Raw genomic sequence first — 6832 nt, forward strand, 5'->3', positions numbered from 1 at the left:
ACTGCCATTCATTGCAAAAAAAAAACTTCTCTGAGAGGAGCATTTGTCTATGGGTATAAACATAAGTATTTAGAAAGAAGCTTGGAGCCATGTCAAGCTAGCTAAACAACCACAATATTTTCCTTCCTAGGGCCTGTGACCTCCTGAGTCGTGGCTTTTTAACTGAGTCTATAGTATCAGGCATGAACTCCCTTCTTTAGGGTAGGCCAAATTATGTCACTCTTCAAGATGAAGTAAGCATTTCAATGTACTTCTTTATAAGATGACAAGGAGAGTTTAGTGATCTTGATACAGTGCTGCCAATCAATTACTACTAGAAATGCTCAATGTAATAGAAAGACTTAACTGTTCTATCAATTGCTAAACATTTTTACAAAAGTCCAACTATAGCCATTCTAAGTCCTTTCTCAACTACATTTTTGTCCTCCTTTAAATAATTTACAAACTCAAGGAAAATGAGCACTAATTCTTCAAGCAAATTAAATTTTCTTTAATATTTCTTATTATTGGCTGTGTTATCTGTTGACATTCTGCCTGAACAGTAGTTTTGAGATTCACAGACATCAACAACAGGACAAAGTTCAACTTAAGGGTGGACTCCAGGCAAGCTCAATTTAGGAGCCACTCCTGCTATAGGTCGTCTTAGTTACTTGATTTTGAACAAAGGGTTTATTGGCACTGGCTCTGTGTCATCTGTCATTCTTCGCCCCCACCCCTCCCCCCCCCCCCCCCGCTATCTTGCAACACTTGTGGGACTCTTAAAAGTGGGAGCAGGGCTGTCTCTGACTCTTTTGCTGGCTTTTGGGACCCTTTCCTCATACTGGGTCACCTTGCCCAGCCTTAATATAAGGGGAGGTGCTTAGTCTTACTGCAACTTGATATGCCATGTTTTGTTGATATCCGTGGGAAGCCTGTCCTTTTCAGAGTAGAAGCAAAGGAGGAGTGGATGGGGGGAGGGACTGGGAGGAGAGGAGGGAGGGAAAACTGCTGTTGGGAAGTAAAATAAATAAATAATATTAAAAAAGAAGTTATGGAGAAATAATTCTTATGCATGGATACCTGACACTAAACCCTTTCCATTTAGAATTTATCTTTAGTGGTCAATATTCATGCAGCTATATAAAAAAAATGATGGCCAATTCCTACCCAATTTAGTTTACTGGATATCTTCTGACTGGCTCTTTCTTGTATTGTTTTATAATGGCACTTCCACCTTTAGGCTTAAACTTCTGGCCCTTTTTACACGTACTGCTTCAGCCATTACTACATGTCACCTTCTATATTAGTTTATCGCTAGGCCACAAACCTTCAAGTCCCCTTGAATCCAAGAACAGCAAGGCCTTCAGGCAGGACAAAGTATCCCTAAGATGAAAATAATTATCAGTGATGAAGATACTACACCCTGGAACAGATCATATTGTAAAAAACAAATAAGATCCTTCAGTAGACAATGATTAACAGGTTAACCACTTCTTTTTGACCAGCTGACAGGAACGGTGCCAACAGCAATTTTAAGCAAGACCACATCTTGACCAGGACTCTTTAAATGTACATTCAACTTGCCTCTGCCCTAAATCTTCCTCTATTGAAACCAAAAGCTTATTTCAGTATCCTGAAATATTTGGGGTTTCTATACTGATTTAATGGCTTCTTGCCCCAATAATGTTCATTGGTTGAACCTCTTTTCTCTGGCTTACAGCAAAAACTTAAACATAGATTATTTATGATCTGAGAAAAATATATATAATTCAGTATACCTTTGGGGCAGCTTTTTATTTATTATTATTATTTTCTGTATGTCCTGTTTTCAGTATGGTACTTAGCCCACAACGTGCATTCTAACCTTCTATCATGCATGTCAATAGAAGACAAAAACCAAATTGTATCCAAGAGTGAGGGCTGGATGACCATGTTCTCAGTTCTTTTCATATAGCATCATAGTCTAGTTCAGTAAATATGATGTCTTTCCATCTTCTTGGGAGCCTTATCAAGTTTTTGAATTGTCTTATTCCTTTCACTTGTGTCTCTTCTGTTTATTTTGTCTTTGTCTTTCATTTTGGATGCCTTTTTCAAGTAACTGGTAAGTCTTGGGTGCTGATTTCTTTTGTCAATCCCCCTTTTAAATATTAAATGGAATCACTATGTAAAGGCAGGACTTCAGGTCAGAGCAAAAATGTGACCTCCTGGCTCTTTTGTGCTCCCTGTGAACATTCCTTGCATATTCAGATATTTCTCCAGAGACAGTTTCTCAAGTGAACTGCTTGTGGAGGGAGTGGGCCACCTGATTTGTTGCCTGCTGATACAGGATGACAGGAGCAGGCTTATAGTACCTCACTCTAAAACACAGATGCTCAGTTATTTTATCTAAATGTAGGTTCATGCTTCAGTGATCTTTTAAAAAGACCAGGCCTGAAACTGGCTGGAATTTTAACGGAAGATTTAATTTACCTTTCGTTGTTACTTTCTCTTGTAAGCATGTAGACGACACCCTCCCCATTCTGCTTTTCTTCCCCCGTATATTGTAGTTCAGAGTTACAGATGTGGCCTAATTCAATAAATATGGAGAAATAGAGACAAAAAGTATTGTGCCAGTTGCTAATGCCCAATATCTACCTAGTATTTATACTAGAAGGAGATTAACAGAACAAAAGAAAGAAAATATTAAGGACATGAGACTATTCCCCATAACTAAACAATGTAAACCTCCAGATTGAAAACACCACTATGTGCCTGGTGGAGTAAATGAGAAAATATTCAAATAAGGCTTATCATCATCAAATTCGGGGTAATAAAACATAGATACATATGTATTGTTATAGGCTTCCAGATGGAAGCAAACACAAGGCTTGTATGCAGCATGGGAGTCAGAATCACACTTGATGTTTCAGTAATAACCTCAAAGATTAAACACTGGGGACTTTTTCTAAGCCTAGAAATGCATACCCGATCAAAAAGAACCTGGAGATAAATAAAGATCCTTTCCAATATAGCAATTCTCAGTTTCCTACACATCTTTTCTTAGGGAACTTCTTGAAAGGAAAACATGAGCTATGAGGAACAGGTTAGTAGGAGGGATTCAGGATGGTAATCGTGCATGGGGCCTAAAGCAGTTCTACTCAAGGTATGGAAATAAAAGTAATTTGTCATTTCAGAAAGGTATCGACTGAAAGATCTTTTCTTAATGAACAACAGAAATGTTTAAAAATTTAAAAACACCGAAATTAAAAAGAAAATGTTATTTCAAAAGACTAATTTGTATTTAAAATAAGCTATAATATAGATGGGGAAACATGATTATATACTAGGATCACTCCCAGAGATGGCTGTCTGCTAATTGCACATATAATTATATTGAAATTTTTATTGCAGGCAACACTCTCGGTATTTTCTAAACATTACCACAAACACTGAATTCTCACAATTATTATCTCTATTTACAGATATAAACAGTGAAGATCAAGAGGCAAAGCTATTTGCCCAAATTTATGCAAGTAGGTTGTAGAGCCAGAGTGTATCTGATTCTAGCTCTTTCCACTGTACCCAAAAGCTACAGTGCTTTCCACTTACTTGATACCTGCTCTTTATTCATTCCCAAGCTTTACTGCGATGTTTCTGACAATGCTAATCTTAGAATGATTTGAAGCTTTGATCTTCTCTGGGAGCATCTGTAACTGCCATCAACACAAACAATGTCTTCACTGCTCTCATGGCTGTTATCCCAGCAAGATGGGAAAGAGACTCCCACTTCCTGCATTAGTTACAAGAGATTTTTCAAACTTCCGGGCTCTTTCAGATCCCTAAATACTAATAGTGGGGAGATGTTTTGAGAACCAGTCATCAAAGGATTTGATCATTGTGAAAGCATCACAGAATGGTGTTTGTTATGCAAAGCTAGATGCAAAGCTAGCCTATAACACACTCAGGATACATTATATTTGTAGGTATACTATGTGAATATAAATATGCATATAAGCCAAGATTTATATAATAGCCTATTCCTTCCAAAGTACACAAAATTGAAATATTATAAATATCAAAGATGTGATAAACATAAGGTACATGAAGCTTGTGCTGACTAGTTTTACATCAACTTGATACAAGTTAAAGTGATTTTGGAATATCAATTAAGAAAATATCCCCACCAGTTTGGCCTGTGGGCAAGCATGTGGTGCATTTTCTTGATTGATGATTTATATGGAAGGGCCCAGCTCACGGTGGATGATACCACCCCCGGGCTGGTAATCCTGGGTACTATAGAAAGCAGGCTGAACAAGCCAGTAAGCAGCACTCCACCATGGCCTCCTCATCAGTTCCAGCCTCCAGGTTCCTGCCCTCCTTGAGTTCCTACCCTGACTTCCCTCAGTGATGAACTGTTACCTGGAAATATAAGCTAAAATAAACCCTTTCCTCCCCAAGCTGCTTTTGGTCATGGTGTTTCATAACATCAATAAAAACCCTAACTAAGACAAGGCTGCTTCTGGCCTCATCCAGCATACTATTTTATAGTTTACTTTAATTATGTGTGAACTGTGATATGACTTAAAGTAAATACATAAACCAGAAAGTCTTTTCATTTTCAAGTATTATGTGCCATCCATAATTTATATAGTATATTTTCATCTGACTGGTGCAGCAGTCAGTCACATGAGAATACAACAAACATGTAATGTGGTAAATAACAATATTATGATGACTACAGAACATTTTCAACCCCATTACAATTTTATGGGAACACTGTTGTATACAACCCATCAATGACTATAAACATCACAGGGCACAAGACGTTATTAGACAGAGTACCATATTTTGATCATAGGATAATTATACACCACACCCTGGCATTTAGACTGTTGGACTCAACCCTAGAGGGCTCTATCCCCTTCTGGCACCTTAGCTGAGCTTTCTTCAGCCTGTTCTATGCTATTAAGCATTCTGTAAACTATGATAGCTGGCACTAAGGTAGGAGATCCTGGCAGAGAAGGTAAATCCTTTCACAGGATATATTACCAATTCTAAACAATTGGTCCTCTCTTGGTGATAAAAAGGGCCCAAGTCATTGAACTGGCACAACATAGCTTTCTGCTTCACTCAAGAAATGGTGTGATATCAAGGGCTATAGTTTTTCATTAATTTTAGTAGCTGCCCTTAAGCAACTGCTTTCCTAATCAGCAATTGCAACCCCATAGCTACCAGTAGTGTTTCTGCCACACTGGCCGCAGCCAGGCAGGAATCCTAGTTTCTCAGGCACCAGCTCTATTGCAGCCACTAAAGGGAAACTTTATCCAGATCTCTATCCCTCTATAGAACTCAGGATTCAAAGGTTGAGGGGAAATTCTACTCGTTCAGAGAGGCTGAATAGCAAGTAGCTAACCTTCTCTTCTAGCTCACATCTCCCCCCAAAAACAGTGCTTCCTTCTGCTCAGCCCCCACTACACATGGTTCCTCCCTACTACTTCCTGTCAGTTGCTGACTCAGCCTCGCGACCCCAGGTTAATTTTATTTAATCAAACAAATATAACATGTCTTCGCATCATTAAACAAAACTTCCATAGCATGAATGAATGTAACACATCTTAAACTAATATTCCACAACAAAGGGCCACTGGCATGTTGGTAGCATATAATAGGCCAACATTAGTGAAGGGAAACCTGCCCACTGGATAGCAATCCATTTCTACATGTTCAATCTTTCTGCTGATCCATCTGTAAATTAGTCTTGAATTCTTCCTTTCACTGTCACTTGACAGTACTAGACCTCCAGCATGATGCAAAATAAGAGTGAACTGAAAGGAAGGTAACAATAATAGAAATAAGTGGCATGTGTCTAGACCACCTTCTCCTACATTTTAGTCTTGTCTGCTAGACCTACCTAAGCCCAGTCCTCTGAGTACCATGATAGAGTGCTATTGTTCATCCCCAATATTTCAGCTAGGCAGGTTACGTATCACCCAGTTTGTTGTAAGCAGTTTGTTCTGGATAGTTCCATGGTGCCTGTGATGACTCCACCCTAAAGTGAACCCTAATGAGGCACACCCTTATATAATTCCCTCCTCTAAAGTATAAGTGGGGTCTGAAACTACTAGGCAAAGAGATTATAGCCAAGGAGATGAAATAATTTCTACTATTGTCATATAAGACTCAGTCTTGGAGCTAAAGGGAAGCTGCATAAGATTACCTATGGAAAGATCAAAGTGAAACATTAATTTGTAGAACTAATATGCCCTAATACATATAATAATAAACTTTAATGAAGAGACTCCACCCTAGCAAACTGGAGTAAGAGCTCCTCTTGCTGGCTTGGAAGAACTAAACTATGATGATGTATGCCTGTGAGACAGCCGCTTGGCAAGGAACTGTGAGCAATCTCTTAGGCCAAGCCAGGCCCATAGTCAACAAGTCCTACAGCTGTATGATACTGAATTACGTCAACAAGCATGTGAGCTTAGAAGAGGAGCCCAAGCTCCTTGACTGCATCCTGGTGAGATCCCGTGCAGAGGAAAAAACTGAACCCACATCAGATGCCTGAAACACAGGTAAGGTCTATTTGTTGATTTAAAAAGATATGTTTGTGGCAACACTGTAAATCAGCAATAGTTAGCCAATACACTGAGGAATAATTTGGCATTCAGTCTCTATTAGCACATCACACGGTATTCTTAAGAGAGTGGTTCTTAAGAGATTTACACTGTGACTTTCCTAAGGGGTTGCCTGAAAGTAAATCTAAGCAGATCTGATTGTAAAATGGTCTAGAGACTGGCTAGAGAATCCCCCTGCCCCTGGCCTCAACTGAAACTAGCATCCATCCAGTTACAAAAAAAAGTCAGAAAGAGTC

The sequence above is a fragment of the Peromyscus maniculatus genome, chromosome X, assembly GCF_049852395.1.
Source record: "Peromyscus maniculatus bairdii isolate BWxNUB_F1_BW_parent chromosome X, HU_Pman_BW_mat_3.1, whole genome shotgun sequence".
NCBI classification, from domain to species: domain Eukaryota; kingdom Metazoa; phylum Chordata; class Mammalia; order Rodentia; family Cricetidae; genus Peromyscus; species Peromyscus maniculatus.